The sequence below is a fragment of the Trichosurus vulpecula genome, chromosome 2 (genome assembly GCF_011100635.1).
Source record: "Trichosurus vulpecula isolate mTriVul1 chromosome 2, mTriVul1.pri, whole genome shotgun sequence".
Lineage (NCBI taxonomy): Eukaryota > Metazoa > Chordata > Mammalia > Diprotodontia > Phalangeridae > Trichosurus > Trichosurus vulpecula.
The window spans coordinates 117,306,325-117,325,947 of record NC_050574.1 but is presented as its reverse complement, the minus strand read 5'-3'; the positions used below and the strand labels follow the sequence as shown (position 1 = coordinate 117,325,947).

At 43.5% G+C, this 19,623-nt stretch overlaps 1 protein-coding gene across 1 annotated transcript in view; it reads right to left on the bottom strand.

Annotated features, from left to right (window-relative positions):
• GAB2 (GRB2 associated binding protein 2) overlaps window positions 1–19,623 on the bottom strand; it is a 249,467-nt gene that overhangs the window by 168,410 nt on the left and 61,434 nt on the right. The gene's annotated exons all lie outside the window — the stretch shown is intronic.

Here is a 19,623-nt window from a genome sequence, read left to right as displayed (position 1 = left end):
CTTCTAAATTTCTTTCTATCTTGGCCTGAACCTATCTAACCAGCCTCCAATTCTGTGCTGGCTGCCCTAGCCGGACCCCATGCTATTACGGATTCCTTCCTCACTTCTACCCCAGGCAGTAGACAAGCATATATTGAGCATTTACTATACATCAGGAGCATTGGGGATACAGAGGAAGGCAAAACACAAATCCTGACCTCAGTGAGCTCACGGTCTAATGGGTGAGACAAGATGTAAATAGTTAGATACAGACATGATATACAGAGAGTGGACGAAGGTAATCTGCAAGTTGCAAGGCACTGGGGAAAGGAATAGGAAGGAAAGGAACAGAGGAAGCATTAGCAATCTCTCTTCCTTCGAGACTCTGCTCAAGCATCACATTCTACATTTAGCCTTTCCTGATCCCCACATCCCCTTTCCCAGTGATTAGCTCCTTCCCTCTCTCCCTACGTTTGATATATTATTATTTTATTATGTTATATATTATACTCCCTACCTGCGATACTCAATTATATAAGCTCCTTAGGAATGAGGATCCCACCATTTTTCTTCTGTCTTTATTTTTTATAATGCCTAGCACCTGGTAGGTGCTTAATAAATGCTCTGAGGTTGACTGACTTTCCCAGCAGGATCCTTATGATCATAGTTACAAAATATTCCAGCTGGCTAGTTTTCCCAAGGGCCTCTCTTAATCCTTTGATATTCAAATCATTCTCCTTTGAAGTGCCTATCTATAATCAGCAATATCCCACAACAAAGAGATGGCCTCAGATGGGTGGGTTTATACTCCAAACTCCCATGCACAAGGCCAAGACGTAGGAATAGGGGGTCATTTTATAAACGGTCAGTTTATTAATGTTTTAAGGCCATTTTAGTGTTATGGGGATTTTTTGCTGGTCGACAACCACACCCTCGTAGGGAAACAAACAGACGGAGTTGGTCTAGGAGTCTGTATTGTGGTTGTTCAGTTGTTTCAGTCATATCTGACTCTTTGTGACCCTTTTTGGGATTTTCTTGGCAGAAATACTGGAGTGGCTTGCCATTTCCTTCTCCAGCTCATTTTAAAGATGAGGAAACTGAGGCAAACAGGGTTAAGTGACTTGCCCAGGGTCACAGAGCTAGTAAGTGTGAGAAGCTAGATTTGAACTCAGGTCTTCCTGACTCCAGGCACAGTGCTCTGTGCACTTAGCTTAGCAGCCCAGGTGTCTGGATTACCCAAGTTCAAATCAAATTCTGGCTCAGTTACCCAGGGCAAGTAACTTAACCCTTCAGCATCCCCAGGCAATTCTTGTAGATTACTAGGGACTTTTTAGGTAGAAGAAGGTTCCTCACCTGTAATTTGGATACCAGAGAAATCAGTCAGTCAACAAACATTTATTAAATTCTAGCTATCACATTTCAGAGATGGACGGTGAGGGTAAGAGAGGGCAAAGGTGATCCAGGAATGTTACAATGCTTAGAATGCTCTACATACGTGTGCCATCATGCTGAGCTCCTGGCTCTTGGCCCTCGAGCATCACTCAGGATTCCTAACTATAGCCTCAAGCGGAAGGGATAGATGTAGGAAGCTGAAGGGTCTGGAAACCAAGTCCTGTGAGGAACAGCAACTGTTTAAATACTCAAGCTGGAGAAGAGAAGGCTTCAGGGTGATAGCCACCTCCAAGTGTATAGAAGGACTTGTCCGGTGGCAAAGACTTGCTTGGCTTAGCCCCAGAGGGCAGAGCTTTGAGTACTGGGTAGCAGTCCCAGAGAAGCAACAGTGGAAGGAAAGGTTTCCTAACAGTTAGGAGTCCAAGTGAATGGACTGCCTCAAGGAGGCCCAGAGTTCCCCAAGCGCCTCATCCAGATGTTGTCTAGGGGATTGCTGTTCAGGAAGAGGTCAGATTAATCGCCCTCTGATATCCCTTCCAGCACTGAGATTCTGTGAATCTAAGTCAAAGAAGGTAAGACTTCCCAGGTTTCTTTTTTTTCTTAAATAGGTTAGATAGCACTTTTCAAACTCTTTGAAGTATTTTTCACATCAAAAGGAAAAATAAATCATGGAATCCTGGGCAAGGGGCAAAATTTCCATGGAAAGTAAATCATATCAAAGCTAAATATATATTGGTTTGTAACCCTGCTGGAGTGGGATGGGAGAGGGGAAGGAGAAGACAGAACGGACCAAACTGGAAAGAAAAATATGATATAATAAATAAGCAAATATTAGGCTGGTTAGTAAGCATATTAATAAGCAAGCTTGGTTAAGGCAAGCCTGACAAAATCTCTCCTTTTGTTTCTGACTCAAGTCACAGTAAAACAAAGGATATAGGTTTTCTCCCACTAGATGAGGACAGCTGTACCATTTTACTTTTTCTTTTTTTCTTTTTTCAAAAAAAAAAAAGCATTTATTTATTTTTAGTTTTCAACATTCACTTTTATAAGATTTTATAAATTACCCCACACACACACCTGCCCCCTCCCCAAGATGGCACATTAGTCATGTTGTGAAAGAAGAATCAGAACCAAAAGGGGAAAACCACGAGAAAGAAAAATTACTCTCCAAATCCTCTTCAAAGCTCTCCAAAGGGTGGAAGGACACCGATAGGGGCTCTTTTAGGGGAGGTGGTGGGTTGGGAGGGTGTCACTTTTACTAAAGTCCTCTATGTGGTGTGAGAGGCAAACCAGCAGAAGATTAGTCTGACAGGTCCAATCAAACAGAAAGGGTTTCAAGTACAATCCTGACAGTAGATCGTGTCCCATCGAGGGCCCAAGGCAGCTTCTTACTGGAGAATTGAGGGTCTTCAGGGAATTTGAGATTGAAAATCACCTATTTTCAATCCCACTAGATCCTGAAGATTTTTGATTGTGGCTTGTGGAGGGGCTGTAGGCTTTGCCAGAGGAAGATGGGAAACAAATTGACTAAAGGTTACATATGATTTCAGACTTAGTGGATGGCTTTTCCAAATAAATTTTTTCCCTTTTTAAATCTTTTTCATAAGGGAATGAGAGCTGGCAGCTAAGACAGTATAGGACCTGGAGTCAGGTAGTTCGAATCTGACCTCAGACTCTTACTAGCTGTGTGACCTGTAAATGAAGAAGGCACCACACTGTTGCCAGGGGGAGATTCAAAAGTAACTTTCCATCTTTGCAGGAGCCCCACCTAACTTAGAAGTATAAATCATAGAGACTGCACAAGCTCTTGTGGGAGGGTGACCTTTGACATTCTATGGAATCACATTTAAGTCCTTATTGTATAAATGAAATAGTTCCATGTTTTGAAGCCTTGTCAGTCTAAGTGCTTGTAAGGGGAAAATCTTGTGGCAACTCTTAGGAGTACCTGATAGTGAAATTCCCAAATTCTGCCTCGCTGGGGAGAAACCAAATACAAGAAGTCCCCATCTAGCATAAGGGTTGCAGATTGACAGCTAATCTTCCTAGGCTCAGGCTGATACTTGAGAGTCAACAATTTGATATTAGTTCTTATGGTTTGAATTAAACAGGATTTTGTCTAAAACTGAAATGTAAACACACTAGGTAAAGGATTGATCTTCCCACTGTAACAATTTGACTGGGAGCCAGGCAACCTATCCTCAGCTATACCAGTCAAAGAGATGAACCCATTTTCATGGTTATTGAAGGTATGGTTAATTTTGTCACAGTAACAGAATTTTCTAAAACTCTGAGGTGCCTAAAAACTGATTTACACTACCTTGTTAAATAGAGAGCTCCCCATTACCGTGTTTAAGTCAAGGCTGGCCAGCCATCTGTCAGGGATGCTAGAGAGAGCCAATTCTTGCACTGAGTAGCCTGGCTTCTTTTCCTGGAAGAACTACTGAGCAAGTAACTTCCTGTCACTGGCCTCTCTGTTCCCCTCTCCATTTGTGGAAAGGGAGGAAAACCACACATCTTTCGAGACTGCTGCTAAATCCTAAACCATAACACTGAAACTAAAGAAGGCCTATGGTGAGAAAACAATTCTCATTCACTTCACAACAACCAGGCCCTGTGAACAGCTATCAGATTATATACACACACAGAAGACACCTGGCCTGTAGTGTATTCCCACAGAATAGCACTAAACAAGGCAAGATGTGTACACCCATACACACACACACACACACACACACACTCCCTCTCACTCAGGTGGTGCCAGGGCAATGCACAGGCATCTCAAAGCCAAAAACAGTTGTGAAGTCCCTAGCTATGGGAGGATTAGCTAGGTAAAATGAGCAGCCCCCAGATCTTCTGACATCATCATTAAAAAAAAAAAGTCTCCCCAGCAATTGCCTCTAGACAGAGCTCCTATCATGAGCTATCTCTCCTTAAGTGTACTTTAACTGGATTAAGGCATTCTGGCAAGAGGGAGGATAGTAGCCTATTAGCAGGGCAGCTGGCTTAATACAAACATCGATGGGTCAGGCAGCAAAGGGAGTTCTAATCCTGGCTCTAACATTAACCAGCTGTGTGACCTTAGCAAAAGGATGCTTTCTCCCCAGGACTTCGTTTCTTTTTCCTCATAATGGACTAGAAATGTGGGGTTCCTATGCTTTTTGTGTATCACGGGACCCTTCTGACAGTCTGGTTAAGCGAGAAAAGGGTCTGATGGACCCCTTTCTCTGGATGAGATTTTTTTACATGCATAAAATAAAATACATAGGATTATGGAAGGAAATAATGCAAATAGAGTTACCAAAATGTTAAAAGAACAAGTTCATGGATGCCAGGTTAAGACCCCCTGAATCAGCTAGTCTCTGAGGCTTCCTTAAGTCTCAGCTAAAGTCCCATCTTCTGCGAGACCCCTTTCCTAATCCTCCTTATTTCAGCGCCTTCCCCTTTATCCTGGATACATCTTGTCTATACGTAGCTGCTTGCATGTTGTCTTGCCCATCAGCCTGACTGTGAGCTCCTAAAGAGAAGGGATTGTTTTCTGTCTTTCTCTGCATTCCTAGTGCTTATTATAGTGCCTGGCACATAGTAGGTGCTTAATAGGGCAGCCAGGTGGAGTAATAGACAGAGTGCCAGGCCTGGAGTCAGGAAGATCCATCTTTCTAAAGTCAAATCTGACCTCAGATGGTCACTAGCTGTGTGACCCTGGGCAAGTCATTTAACCCTGTTTGCCTCAGTTTCCTCATCTGTAAGCTGGAGAAGGAAATGGCAAACCACTCCAGGATCTCTGCCAAGAAAACCCGAAATGGGCTCATGAAGAGTTTGAAATAACTGAACAACAACACATAATGGGAGAGGTGGAGGAAGGTGGTAATTTATTCCACATCCAGTTAAGATTGATCAGAGGTGCAGGAAGAACATACAGCGCCTTTGTACGCTATTTATTATCGTTAGAGACATTCACTGAGTGCCTCCTATAGGCAAGGGCCCATGTCAGCCTAGAGAAGTAGAACAAAAGTGCTTAATAAATGCCAGTTGACTAACTGCACGCTTAAATTTTATATCTTGTGTCCTAACGGTCTATGTTCTAACGTACCTCTCCAGCCCTAACATACTAGTTCCATCCTAATTCAAATTTAACTGATTATCTTACTAATATTCAGTCATATCCAGAAAGAGAGTTTTTTGTTTGGTTGGTTTTATGGAGGAAGAAGAGAAGGTAGGGAAAAATCTGAGAGTGGGGAACAGGTGCTTTCAGAGTCAGAAAGAGAGGGGGATACAAAAAGGCAAAGACAAAACTCATGTACTTTGCAATTTTGCCCAGGGACATCCTATTCGTGGAAACTAACAGCAGTCCTCTTCTTTTCTGGAGGGTAATCAATGCTCAGGCCCATTGTTGTGGGCCAAGACAATAACAGAACTGAGAAGCTTTGAATTAAGCCCTGTACTCCCACCACACCAACCCATGGCAATGTGGAGTAGGCCTAGGGCAGTAAGAGTTAACTGTAGATTGATCTGGGATGAAACTATGGACCCTTTGGAGCAAGAAGGATATACGGACAGCTCTGGGCTCTAGTGAGGAGCTCCTGAGACCCTGGGGGTCTTCCTTGCCTACAGCTTTTATCTTCTTGGACTGCATTTTATCACCTGGGGAACTGCTTTTACCTGAGGACTGCTGGAGAGGTTTCTATGAAAGGAATCGTTTATCTGACCTCTCCAGAGCTTGGAGTAATCTATTGCCCTAGACACGGAACCATGACCAAGCCAGCCGTCAATAGTGGGAAGGCAATTATAAATGTTTAATTTGTCCAGAGACCTCCCATGCAGCAAGAAAAAAGGGAAGGGGAGGGGAGAACAGCTCGCATTTCTATAATGCTTTCTCCTTTATGAAGCACTTTCAGAATAACAGAATCTCAGAAGTGGGAGAAACCTCAGAAGCCTGCTGGTCCATCCAACACATTCCCAAACAGGAATTCCCTCTACAATATGCTGGATAAATCGTCATCCAAACTTTGCTGAAAGACCTCCAGTAATGGGAACCCACAACCTCTAGAGAAAGCCCATTCTATTTGGGGATAGTTCTCGTTATAGGAATTTTTCTTTATACTGAACGTAAGTCTAAATCTTCCCAGCTCCCATCCATTGTTGCTTCTTCTGCCACTATCAAGACAGTCTTGCTTCTAGAAAAGAACAGGCCTAATTCCTCAGCCTTTCAAATACTCGAAGCCCCACCCTCCCTCCAGATCTATCCTTCCTCAGGCAAAACATTCCTGGTTTGTTTAACTGCCCCCTACATGGCATGACCTCAAAGGCTCTTAGCCATCCTGGTGGCTCTTCTCTGGAGGCCTTCTGGCTTACACGAGGTCTTCCCTAAAGTGTGACACTCCGCATTGAGAACAGAAGACCAGCTCTAATCTGACTGGGGCAGAATACAGTAGATCTATCACATAGCTATAGACTATTGAGACTATCCATCTCTGTTGACTCATATAGAGATTGCAGTACATTAACACCCTCCCCACCCCCGATCTTTTTCAGACAAGCCGCTATCTATCCACACTTTACTCACCTTGTACCTGAAGCTGATTTTAAATACAAGTGTAAGACTTTATATTTATACCTATTACATTTCATCCTGTTAGACTGAATCCAATGTTCTAGCCTGTCAGTCTTTCTGAATCCTGACTCAGTCATCCAGCGTGTTAGGTACCCCTCTTGACTTTCTGTCATCTGTAGATCTGACATATGTGACATCTAGGTTTTTTATAGACTCCACTGGTTTTCCATTAAGGAGCACAGTGCCAAAGACAGATTCCCAGGGTTCTCCATTGGAGATGTGATTCCAAAAGCTGATGACTTCAAATTAGTGGTGATGGCCCAGTTGATAGAGCTCTGGAGACAGGAAGACCTGAGTTCAAATCCCACCTCACGCACTTTTTTGAAAATCAGGGCATTTTAGAGCACCAGCCCTGGAGTCAGGAGGACCCAGAGTCTCAGACACTTAATATTTACCAGCTGTGTGATCCTGGGCAAGTCATTCAACACTGATGAAGGAAGGAAGGAAGGAAGGAAGGAAGGAAGGAAGGAAGGAAGGAAGGAAGGAAGGAAGGAAGGAAGGAAGGAAGGAAGGAAGGCGAGAGAAAGAGAAAGAAAGAGAGAGAGAAAGAAGGAGAGGAAGAGAAGGAGAGGCAGGGAGGGAGGAAGAAAGAAAAGAAAGAAAATCAGGGTATTTATCTGTTTTCCTCCATCTTTCAAACAGTCCTGGCACTAATAAATGACATCTATCAGGACCCGAATTTTGTAGTTCATCTAGGCCTGGGGACTGTGATTCTTTGTACATTTCAGGGAATTGTGTGACTGTAAGGATGTGGTCGGCAGTAGAAGATTCTTTGTGAGCTCCTACCTATTCCCCCCTCCGATTTTGATCAAGGAGGGTTTAGATTTGCATGTAAGTTATTCTCATAAAGATTTCCTAATGGGGAGCTGGATGGTGCCGGCGGCATCATCCTCTCTTTACAAAGGAGGACACTGAGAGGTTAATAGACTTGGCAGAGGTCAAATAGCTGGTCTCAGAGCTGGGCTTCAAATCCAGGCCTCTCAGGACTCCAAGTACAACACTATTTTTACTATACTGTGCGGCCTTCTCGACTCCCACAGTCTGACATTCCCCAGAGCTGGATTTCTGGAGGATTATGTAGAATTCCTGAACAAGGCGTCTAGTTCTGGGCTCTCCCCCAATTTAAAGTTGATCATCACTGCATAATGAGAGGCCAGATTGTCCCGGTCTCTCCTCTTACCTCACCCATTTCCTAATTCACACCTCTCTGCAGAAAGCATGCTTCTCACTAGCCAAGGATTACTTTGTGGAGAGGAACAACTGCCTGAATTTACTCCTAAAATTGATAGATTTGGGGAGAGAAAAATATGGAATGGGGAAGGAAAGAAAGAGGGGGAAGGGAGGGAGAGAAAGAAAGACAGGGAAGGAAGGAGGGAGGAAGAGAGAGTGAGGAAGAAAGGGGAGAAGAGACAGAGGAAAGGAAGAGGGGAGGAAGGGGAAAAGGGAGGAAAGGAGAAGGGAGGAAGACAGCGAGTGAGAAAGGGAAAAAGAGAAGGAGGAAAGAAGAAAGGAAGGAAGGGAAGAAGGAAAGAGAGGAAGGAAAGAATAGAAGAAAGGAAGGAGAAAAGGAGGGAGGGAAGGAAAAAACCCAGTGGATAGAATACTGGAGCAGGGGTCATAAGACCTGACTCCAAATCCAGGCCCTGCCAACTCACCAGCTTTGTAGCCTTTAGAAATTTACTTAATCTCTGAGCTTTAGACTCCTCCTACATAAAATAAAGGATGATAATTATGAGTTGGATGGTTTTCAAAAGAATTACAAACTATTAATACTCATATGAAGGACTGATCTAAGTCACTAATAAGAGAAATGCAAATAAAAATCATCCTGGAGTTACACCTCACGCCCAGAAAGCTGGCAAAGATGAGAAGTTAACGTTGAACAGACTGTGGGAAGACAGGCAAATTAACACAGTGTTGATGGAGCAGTGGATTGGCCCAGCCATTGTGAAAAGCAGTTTGGAATTATGCTAAAAAAAAAAAGGTGACTAAAATGCCCATACCATTTGATTCCCTGCTTGCTAGGTATAGCCCAAGGAGGTCAAAGGACGAGAATATGGCTTGTTCACTCTATTAAATGGTTTTAACAGTTTTTCTTTGTTTCTAGGAAAGATTCATGTGGGGGTTAGGAAAGATGAGACATTATCTGGAAATGACTGCAATGTGAAAACAAAGATATCGATGAAATTAACTTCTTAAAAATAAGGTATGGATTAGACAAGACGGCCTCTGCTGTTATAGAGTCATGTCCTATTCTTTGTGACCCCGTTTGGGGTTTTCTTGGCAGAGATCCTGGAGTGGTTTGCTATTTCCTTCTCCAGCTCATTTTACAAATAAGGAAACTGAGGCAAACAGGGTTAGATGATTTGCCCAGGGTCACACAGCTAGTGAGCCTCGGAGGTCAGATCTGGACTCAGAAAGATGAATGTTCCTGACTCCAGGCCCATACTTTATCCACCATACCACCTGGCAGCCTAAGGCCCCCTAGTGATTCTTTATTATTCAATTCAGTTCAACAAATATTTACTAAGGGGATATTGCATCAAGGCTTTTGTGTTAGGTCCTGGAAATGATATAGCGCTGGCTCTCAAGGAGTTTACAATCCTTTATACTTGTACTACCTACTTCATGGGGTCTTTGTGGAGATCAGATGAAATAATATATATGACAGTTTACCATTATGACTACATCTTTCACTTTGCTTGGGAAATTAGATTGGCTTTGCTTGTCATTTCTATGACAATCTAAGGTTTACAGAGTATTTTTCTCACAATAATACTATGAAGGGGGGCAGCTAGGTGGCACAGTGAATAGAGCACCTGCCCTGGAGTCGGGAGGGCCTGAGTTCAAATTCGACCTCAGACACTTAATATCTGTGTAACCCCACTGCCTCCAATCTCCCCCCCATCCCTACCCCCACCCCCAAAATAATAATCCTGTGAAGTAGGAGGAGCAGAGTTAGGACCATTTAGAAGAAGTTAGAGAGAGGCAGATTATCAGCTCAATTTAAGAAGGAGCTTCCTATAAAGAGCTGTCTAACCATGGACAGAGCCTCCTGGGATGGGGGGTGGGGGTGGGGAATGTAAGGAAGAAGAGTGAGTTCATTGCTACTGTCTTCAAGCTGAAGCGGAATAACCACTTGTCCAGGACGTTGTAGAGGGGAGTGAGTATTCCTGCTCCAAGTGCTGCGGGAGATACAAGCTTTGGGTAAGATACAATTCCTGCCCTCACTGAGGCTTCTAGCCTCATAGGAAAAGAAGACAGGAACATAGGTAATTAATACAATAATTCACAATTAAATTCTTCAGAGACTGGCAAAAGAAAGTTCTATTGTGAGGTGCAAGGGAGAGATCCTCATTAAAGGCTAGAGAAATGAGGGAAAGCTTCCAAAAGGAGTCAGTATTTGGGTTATTGTTACTATCCTTTAGGAATTGCATAAAAGCGTCCTGCTTAGAAGGTTAATGACACACATTCTACCTGTATTTCCTTTAGAAAGGAATCCCATCAAGAAGGGAGGAAAGACCAAAAGGGGAAGGGGAAGAGTGAAAGGCTAAAGATAAGGAACATGGCAAGCTATTTGGAAAGGAAAAGGTGAGTCCCTAAGCAAAAATGTTGGGATGTGAAAAGAACTGATGTTTATGGTGGAGGCAGAGAGCAGGGATAAAAGACAGATGGTCTCCCTTTAAAAAAAGATGCAGCCCATGGAGCCATAAATTCCATAACTGAAAAAATGGCCAGCTAGTCTAGGCTTCACACCTTCTAAGAGACAAGAGGCCAAAAAGATCTTTTTTGTTCCAACCCACTCATTTTACAGATAAGGTCACTGAGGGTCAGAGATGTGACTTACAGAAGGTCACACAGGAAAGTCACAAATATATAGTAAAATCATGGTTTGACTCTAAGTCCCCCCATGCCAAAGGCAATTTTCATTCCATGTTGCGGTACGGCTCCATGGGGATTTATCTTCATTGACCATGACTTCCAGGAGCTCAACAGAAGAGGGAAGAAAGAAAGATGGGGATGGTGGTGACAGAAAAGAGGAGTAAAAGAAGAGGGTAAGAAAACCCCAGAGCCATTGGGTTCAAGGAGAAATACTTTGTGACCTGGCTAGTTGAAAGCTCTCAACTCTTTCTTTCATGCTACATGGTGGGGGAGGGGGGCGGGGGGGGGGCCTTACCTATGATTTCACTAATATAGACAACTCACAGTGAGGAATCTCCTTCTAGCAAAGCAGAACAGCAACAATGTTCCTTGTAAGGCTTGGTTTTAGAACCTTTATGCCTAGGGGACTGAGGGATTAATTTATATTAGCCCAAGTAAATGGCTATTGGTAGAAAAGTGTACCCTACTGGGTAGCTATAACATAGTAGGTAGTAAGAGGCTGAATCTGGGGGGTCAGAAAACAGAGGTCCATATTCTTGCTCTGATACTACCTTCCTTTGTGAAGTCACTTCCCCTCCTTTGGATCTGAGTTTCTTCATCTACATCATGAGGGAGTTGAATAAAATCATTTCTATTGGTCCTTTCTGGTTCGAAATCCAATAATCCATAAGGGCAGGGATCATCTATATTCCTTTGCATCCTGTAGAACTCTGGCATGGAACACTTAGGTGCTCAATAAATGCTATTATGAAAATGCCTCTCCAGGCTGTGAGACCACAAACAGATTAATACACTGTTGGTAGAAGTCTGGGTTGGTCCAACCACTCAGGAAAGCAGTTTGGAATTATGGGAGAAAAAAAATTACTCAACTGTGGTGGGTCACATGTACTAAGCATGGACCCCAAGTAGGTCATGGACAAAAAAAAGATACATATCATTTACAGGGTGTCCCAAAGGTCTTAGTGCTCTTCAACTGTCAATGCCTGGCACTCCCAATACATGAGAATAGTCATCATGGAACTTTCTATGATGAACCAAAACTGGAAACAAAGTGGCCTGCCCATTGGGGAATGGTGAAATGAATGGAGGTACATAGTTATATGGAATACTATCGCTTCACAATAGTAAGATGAAGAATCCAGAGAAACATGGAAGGACAGAGAAGACAGTGTTTTTCTTTGTTATAAGGGAGGTGTTTCAGAGAAGGGCAAGTATGTTAGGAATTAAAGAACAAGGGTCATCAATTTTTTTGAAGCGGAGAATCTCTCTCCTCTAAAGCTTCTGCCACCCAGCATTCCTCTGGCCATCATCACCCATCGCCCCACCCTTGGTGAACAGGAGGTGACAAGTCTCCCTTTTCCCATTTTCTACCACCATAGTCAAAAGACAGAGAAATGTATTATTTTCTTGGCTTTCCTTACTTCACTTTTCAAATTTCTGAAGAAAGGGCAGCAATCCCACCAAAATGAAGACCAAGGTAATTTCCCCTTGTCTTTGGGGGCCAGGGAAAGGCAGAGTTTGACCACCCTTCTGACAGGATACCTGATTCACAGTAGTTCATGTTCATTTCTATAAAGTAGTACTTTCTTCACAATAACCCTGGGAGGAAGAGAGTATAATTCAATTCAATTCAAACCATTTATTAAGTGCCTACTATGTGCCAGGCGCTATGCTAAAGGTTGGGGATACAAAAAGAGGCAAGATAATCCCTGCCCTCAAGGAGCTTGCAGTCTAATGGGGATGGGGGTGGGGACGGTATGCAAACAAATATATAGAAAGCAAGCTACATATACAGGATAAATTAGAACAAATTAACAATGGGAAGCACTGGAATTACGAGGGGTTGGGGAAGGTTTCCTATAGTAGGTAGAATTTTAGTTAGGATTTAAGGGAAGTCAGAGAAGGCAGTAGCTAGAGAGGAAGAGGAAGAGCATTCCAGGCACTAGAAACAGCCAGAAAGAACGTCATTTTGCAGATAAGGAAACTGAGGCTCAGAGAGATGAAGAGACACATGCAAGAAGAAGAAAGCCTGGTGTTTTTTCCTGGGTTTGCAGTCAGAAAACCTGGGTTCAAATCCCAGCTCTGCCAACTCAGTATATTTGAGTGATCTTTGAAAGAGTCACTTCGTCTTTGAAACTTTTTCCTCATTCGTAAAATGAAAAGAATTAGATAGATGATATAATGAGATTCACAGCCAAAAGAGATTTTAGAGATCATTGAATCCAATCCTTTAATTTTACAGATGAGGAAACCAAGGCCCCCAGAGACAGCTTCAATCTTCACAATCCTGTGATCAGAGATCACAGAGAGTATGGGAGCAAAGAAGTGAATCCCTCCTCCTAACCCAATAAGTCTAACACTTTTCATCACACTATCCTGACTTGAAGACTAAGCAGCCTGGGGGAAAAAAGCTGCCCTCATCCCTCAAGGATTCTGGAGGAGGGCAGGCCCAGGAGGAAGCTGGGCATTTTGTCAACTCTCAGCATTTCAGGACTGACCACCCACTACTTTCCCAGAGGTCTGTAGCCGGAGAGGGGCCAGAAGGAAAGTATGTCTGCTTAACAGAGAACTGGGCCACAGATGGCAAAGGTAAGACCCTAGTTTAAAAAAAAAAACGTGGCATATTTAATAAGGCAGACGCGTGCAGGCCCACACCACACTTCCTCTCTCCCTCCCTCACTCCTTCCTTCTCCGAGCCCTGTCTTCTGAGACATCCTGGTGTTTTATGCATTGTGTGCTGGAAAAGTTGAGTGCTGGGTCAAGCTGAACAGTTTAAGTTAATTTAATGTCTTGCTGTTTGAGAACAGCTGTTGTTCATCTCCACTCACATTCAGTCAAAGGGAACAAAGCTTGGATGGGAGTGGGCTGTAGCAGAGAGAGTGAGCTAGTTTGGAATTAGAAGGCCTAGGTTCTGGGACCCTAGGCAAACCACTCCTCTTTGTCTCTTCATGAGTAAAATTAAAGGATTTTTTCTCTTATATATGAATTTTGTTATTATTTTTTCTAGCTCTATAAAGTAATCCTCTGGTATAGCATTAAATAAGAAAATTAGCTTAGGCATTAGAGTCATTTTTATTGTGTTGACCTATCTTACCCAATTAATTTAGGTCTGTCTGTATTCTGTAAAAATTTCCTCATAGTTCTGTTTAATATAGCTTTTATGGTGGCCAAAAACTGGAAAGTGAGGGGATGCCCATCAATTGAGGCTGAACAAGTTAGAGCATATGAATGGAATGGAATACTCTTGTGCTATAGGGAATGACAAAGGGGATCGTTTCAGAGGAACCTGGGCAGACCCAGACTGGATTGTAGAGTGAAGAAAACAGAATCAGGAGATGGATTTATACTATAAAACATCAATATTACAAAAATAGACAGTTTGGGAGACTTTTACAAAATGAGAACAAAATTTGTGCAATAAAATCAACATTGGGAAGACAACAACTTTGAAAGCTGTAAGAGCCACGATCAATTACAGTGACCATTCGTGATCCCAGAGGACCGATGATGAAACACTCTATCCATGACATGGAGATGATGGGTTTATGGACCATAAATCTGAACATTTGCATATATGTATATACACATAACCATGGAGGGAATTTACTTCAGTTGTCTACATATTTGTTCAAGGATTTTTTTTTCTCTCTCTTTTTTTCCAATGGGGCGGGTGGGAATGGGAGGAAAAATAGATGTCTGTTTTTTTTTTTTCTAAGAGGTGGGGCTGGTGCTACAGATGTGGAATGTTGCATGTACTTTCAGATGAGATCACTGTATTATTAGTTTTACTTAATTGTTTTACTTTGTTACAAGAAGACCTCTCCCAAAGTGGGGGGTAATCTGTAAATGTTTGTAAATCAAAAACAAAACACATCAATAAAACTGAAAAAAAAATAAAATAAAATGAAGGTATTGGCCCTGAAGGTCCTCTTTCAAGGAGGCGGAGGAGGGGTGTGCAGATTATTGAAAGAGGCCACATGGTGAACTTTCAGAAACCAGTCATGGCATATAAGAAAATGAAAAAACAGCCTGGACTTGGAGTCAAGAGACCCAGACAGTCTCCCACACAGAGCTCTGTGACCATGAGTCAATCGCTCAAGTTCTGAGTCTCATTTTCTCATCTCAACCATTTATGGGTTTCTTCAAGTAAAGTGCTTTATAAACTTTAGAGAGATATAAAAATGTAAGTTGAAAGGTTTTTAATCTAACGAGAGGACTAGATTATGTGATTTTAAGGTCCTTCATCCCTCCAACATCCCGTATTTTAGGTGGGTTCAATCATCATCTCTACCTAATCTCCCTAACAACTCTTACACTTTCTTCTACGTCACAATCAACCTTGCCTGCCAGGCCGTATCTCATCGGCATCTTGAACTCAGCACCTCCAAAACCGAACTCATTATCTACCACCTCCACCTCCACCCAATCTCCTTTCTTTTATGTCCCAATTTCTGTTAAGGATACCATTGCCTAGATTCAAAAGCTCAGTCTGCCTTGAATCTTCACCAATGGCCAAGTCTCATCCTTTCTTCTATCTCCTACAATGTCTCCCCACGGATCCCTTCTCCACTCACATAACCACCACCCTAATTCAAAATCCTCATCACCTTTCAGATAGACTATTTTTAGAGCCTCCTAACTGGTCTCCCTGCAGCCGTCTTCTCTCCCCAATCCCTTACCCCACCACCAAATGGATATTTTTAAAGGACACATTGAACCGTGTCACACCCGGCTCCTGCCCTATCTTTCTAGGCTGATAATACCTTACTCCCTCTCCATTCACTCTATAATCTTCAGTGGCTCCCTGTTGACTCTGGGATAAAATACAGATTCCTCAGCATGAGGTGTAAATCCGTCATCCACAATCTGGCTCTAATCCATCGATACTATACCCCTTCAAGCACTCTACATTCCAGTCGAACTGGCTTCCTCACATATTCCACGGCTAAAATGATCTCGCATTTCATGACATTGCCATTCCCTCATCTCTCACATCCAGGTCTTTGTCCACTATGCCTGGGATGCCCTCACCTCTCATTCCTTTTGGAAATAGCTAGCCCCTTTCTAAGGCTTGGCTCAAGTGCCCCCTCCTACCTACCTTTCCTCATTTCTCCCTAGTTGCTAGCGTTCTCCCCTGACCAAACTAAACCAAAGCAAACCCCACACTTTTTACTTACTTTGTGTATATTTATATTGACTTACTTGTGGACAAGTACTTCTGTACATGTTGTTTACCCTCAGGAGAAGGGGTCCTGTTGTCTCTCTCGTCTCCTGCACCCCCGGAGCAGGCTCTGAGTTTAGACACAACCTTATCTGCAATAGATTAAAAGCCCTATGACCCTGAGAAGTCACTTACACCTGTCTGCCTCAGCTTCCTCACCTATAAAATGAGCTGGAGAAAGAAATGGCAACCCCGCCCCGCCCCCCCAGGATCTTTACCAAGAAAACCTCAAATGAGATCACGCAGAGTCAGACACAGCTGAAACGACCGAACCCAATGCTGCCAGTAAACAGGGAGAGAGAACCACTGGAACGCTGCAGTCCTGAAGCACCATGGAAAAGAAGGAAGAGGGAAGAAATGAGCATTTATTGAATGCCTACCATGTGCCAAGCACCATGCCAAGTGCTTTACGAATATCTCATTTGATCCTCACAACAACCTGAGATTGAGGTGTTATCATTCCCATTTCACAGTTAAGGAAGCTGAGGCAGACAGTGGTTAAGTGACTTCCCAGGGTCACACAGTTACTAAGCGTCTGAGGCTGGTTTTGAACTCAGGTCTTTTTGACTCTAGGCTTTTTAGTCACCTAGCTGTTGGCACAAAGCCCAATTTTGCCAACTCTTGGCTAAAACACAGAGTTGCTTTTAAATGGGATAAAATTTCCAGTGCACATCTCGCTGGAGGAGCACAGCATTCCAAAACATCTCCACAAGCCCCAACTTACAAATAATTCAAACAGCCCCCAACCCACCATGTTGCTATGGGAGTTGTTTGAAAATTCTTGGAGCTTTATGAATCCGTGAGGTCCCTGTGGGCTTGAAGATGATAGAAAGGGGGAAGCTGTGAAAAGCTGTTCTCAGGAACAAACAAACAAGTTCAGGCAGGGCAGGTCTGCCTAAATTCTGTGTCCCCATCCCAACATATTCCTCCCTTCCCTCACCCCAACACTGTGCAAACATTTCACTTTGTTTCGTCACCTGCTTGAAACAGCATCATTGGTCATTGATTTAAGAAAAGGAACAGCCCCACCACCCTCAAGCCCTTCACGCATTTGAGTCAATTAGTTTAATCATATGGACTGTGGAAATGCGAGATCATTTTAGCCGTGGAATATGTGAGGAGGTAGGAGAAACCTGCACAGGTGAACAGAGTGGGGAACCTGAGAGTGTGGTTTTGGTTTTGACTGAATGGGGGTTCAGCCTCCTTTGGGGAGGTAGATCCCTTCTGGCTAGGCAAATTATTTTTTAGTTAGAGAAGTCTGGTCAATGAGCTCATCCCCTTTAAGGTTACAGCACAACAGAGTTCAAAAAAGACCCTTTTTTGTGTGGGGGGGTGGGGGTGCGGGGAGACAGATTTTTATGCCACCTAATTTGTTCCTTGATCTCTTCACAAATTCATCTAATCTAACTCCTTCCTTTTACAGATGAAGAAACAGAGTCCCAGAAAGAAGAATGACTTGGATCTAATCAATGATCCACACTCTCCTGCCCATTTCCATCCCAGCCCAAAGGTTTCTCTGTGAATGACTGATGCCTTCTTGGCCAGCTAATCAATTGCCACCGTGGAAAACACACTAGACTTAGGGTTGGAAGAACTGGCTTCAAGCCCTCAACTCTTCCTTCTATTTATTAGAGACCCAACTTTGGGTAAGTCCCTGAGCCTCAATTTCCCCTTCTGCAAAATGGGGAGAATAATATTGGTACTAAATTGTATGATTGTTTTGAAGAATATTCCAAGTCACTTCACCCTGTTTGCCTCAGTTTCCTCATCTGCAAAATGAGCTGGAGAAGGAAATGGCAAACCACTCTAGTATCTCTGCCAAGAAAACCCCAAATGGGGTCACAGAGTCAAGACTTGATTGAAAACCACTGAACAATAACAAGGCTTCCCAGTGAGTTAGTAGCAGAGAGAGTACACACCTCCTCGATTCCCAATCAAGCTTTCATTCCTTCACCCATCCTGCTATCTTGAAAATGTACTACGTACACTTTGGTAGAGGAAGGAGGGAGTCAAGAGAGAGTGAATGACTAAACAGAACTTCAGAAAAAACATCTCAACAGAGAAGGAGAGGCAGTGTGGAGAACTGGCCAAAACACTGGCTTTGTCATCATAAGACCTGGCTCATCCTCAGCTTTGTTACTTAGCTGTGTGACCTTGGACAACAGTTAACCTTCTCTGGGCTTCGGTCCCTTCATCTGTCAAATAATGACATGGCGTTGGATTCAATGATCTCTAAGCTTCCTCCCAGCTCTAAATTCTTGGACAATTCCTGAACCCATAAAATGAAAGAGGAAGTACAGTAACCTTTTTTTCCTTAAGGGACTTTTTTTGGTTCCTTCCCATGAAACTTTATAAGAATCTGAAGAGGGGGTGGGGCAGAGAATGAGTTTTTCCTTCTATTTTTAATTTTTTTTTTTAAGACAGAAAAGAGGAAGGAGCTCAAGCTCCAATGTTCCTGCTGATTGGCCAACGGCGTTGCAGAGGAAGATTCAAGCCCTGTGCCTTCTGGCTGGGAATCCAACTGCTGCCTGATTCAGCATCATCTATTCCCAAGATGCATGAGGCCACAGAGTTTGGAGCTTGGCTCTAGGATCAGCTGTCTGGCTGCACCCCCCACAAGCCATAGGACCTGCCAAATGAGGCAAGGAAAAGCAGAGGGCTGAGGAGACTGTTTCTCCAGGCCAGAGCCTGGTCTGGTTCAGATGGCTGCAGAGCAGATGACCGGGAGGAGCTGTCCCTGTCTGCAGAGGCAGCAGCGTACAATGGAAAGAAGACCGAACCTAGAATGAGAAGACCCAGGCTCTGTGACTGTGCGACCCCTGGAGAAGTCACCTGACTTCTTAGCTTCCTTCTCTATAAAATGAGGAGGACAATACTTGCACACCCCAGCCTAGAGAGTTGTTGCAGGGAAAACCCTTGATAAACCTTAAAGTGCGAGGGCCATGAGCCAACATCTCCAGCCACCTCCAGGCAAGTTAACAAAAAGAGAGGACCAGATGACCTCAGAAGTCCCTCCTGACTGGGAGATTGCCTGGACTCTGCCCCACATTCTCTCCCTGCTCACCCAGACACTGATGAGTAGAGAGAGGACAAACTTATCCCAAATTTAAGGATAACTCCATTAGGATTTCAAGTTGCTGAACTCTACTGAGACTTGAAATTATTCCCTTGGGAAGCAGCCTTAAAAGGCCAGCTCCCTAACCACATTCCATCTCTTGGGAGTCATGAGGGCTCTCACCCAGATGGTGAGAAGTAAAGTAACTTTCCCAGCTCTATGCCTCTTAAAAAGGCATAGAGGGCAGGGTCTAGATGGTTACCAGTAGAGTTGTGTGGTGGGATCTGCCACTGCTTATGTTCCTTAGAGACCCTGGAATATCTAGACTGGTCTAAGGACAGAAGGGGATTGGTGGGTGGAGCTGAATTATAGTCATCCTGTGATATCATTAGTGTGCCATCCTCTACCAATGCAGCTTAAGTACTGGCCAATGGTCACATGGTGTTATAGGACAAAGAAGAGACTTGAACCCAAGTGGTCTTG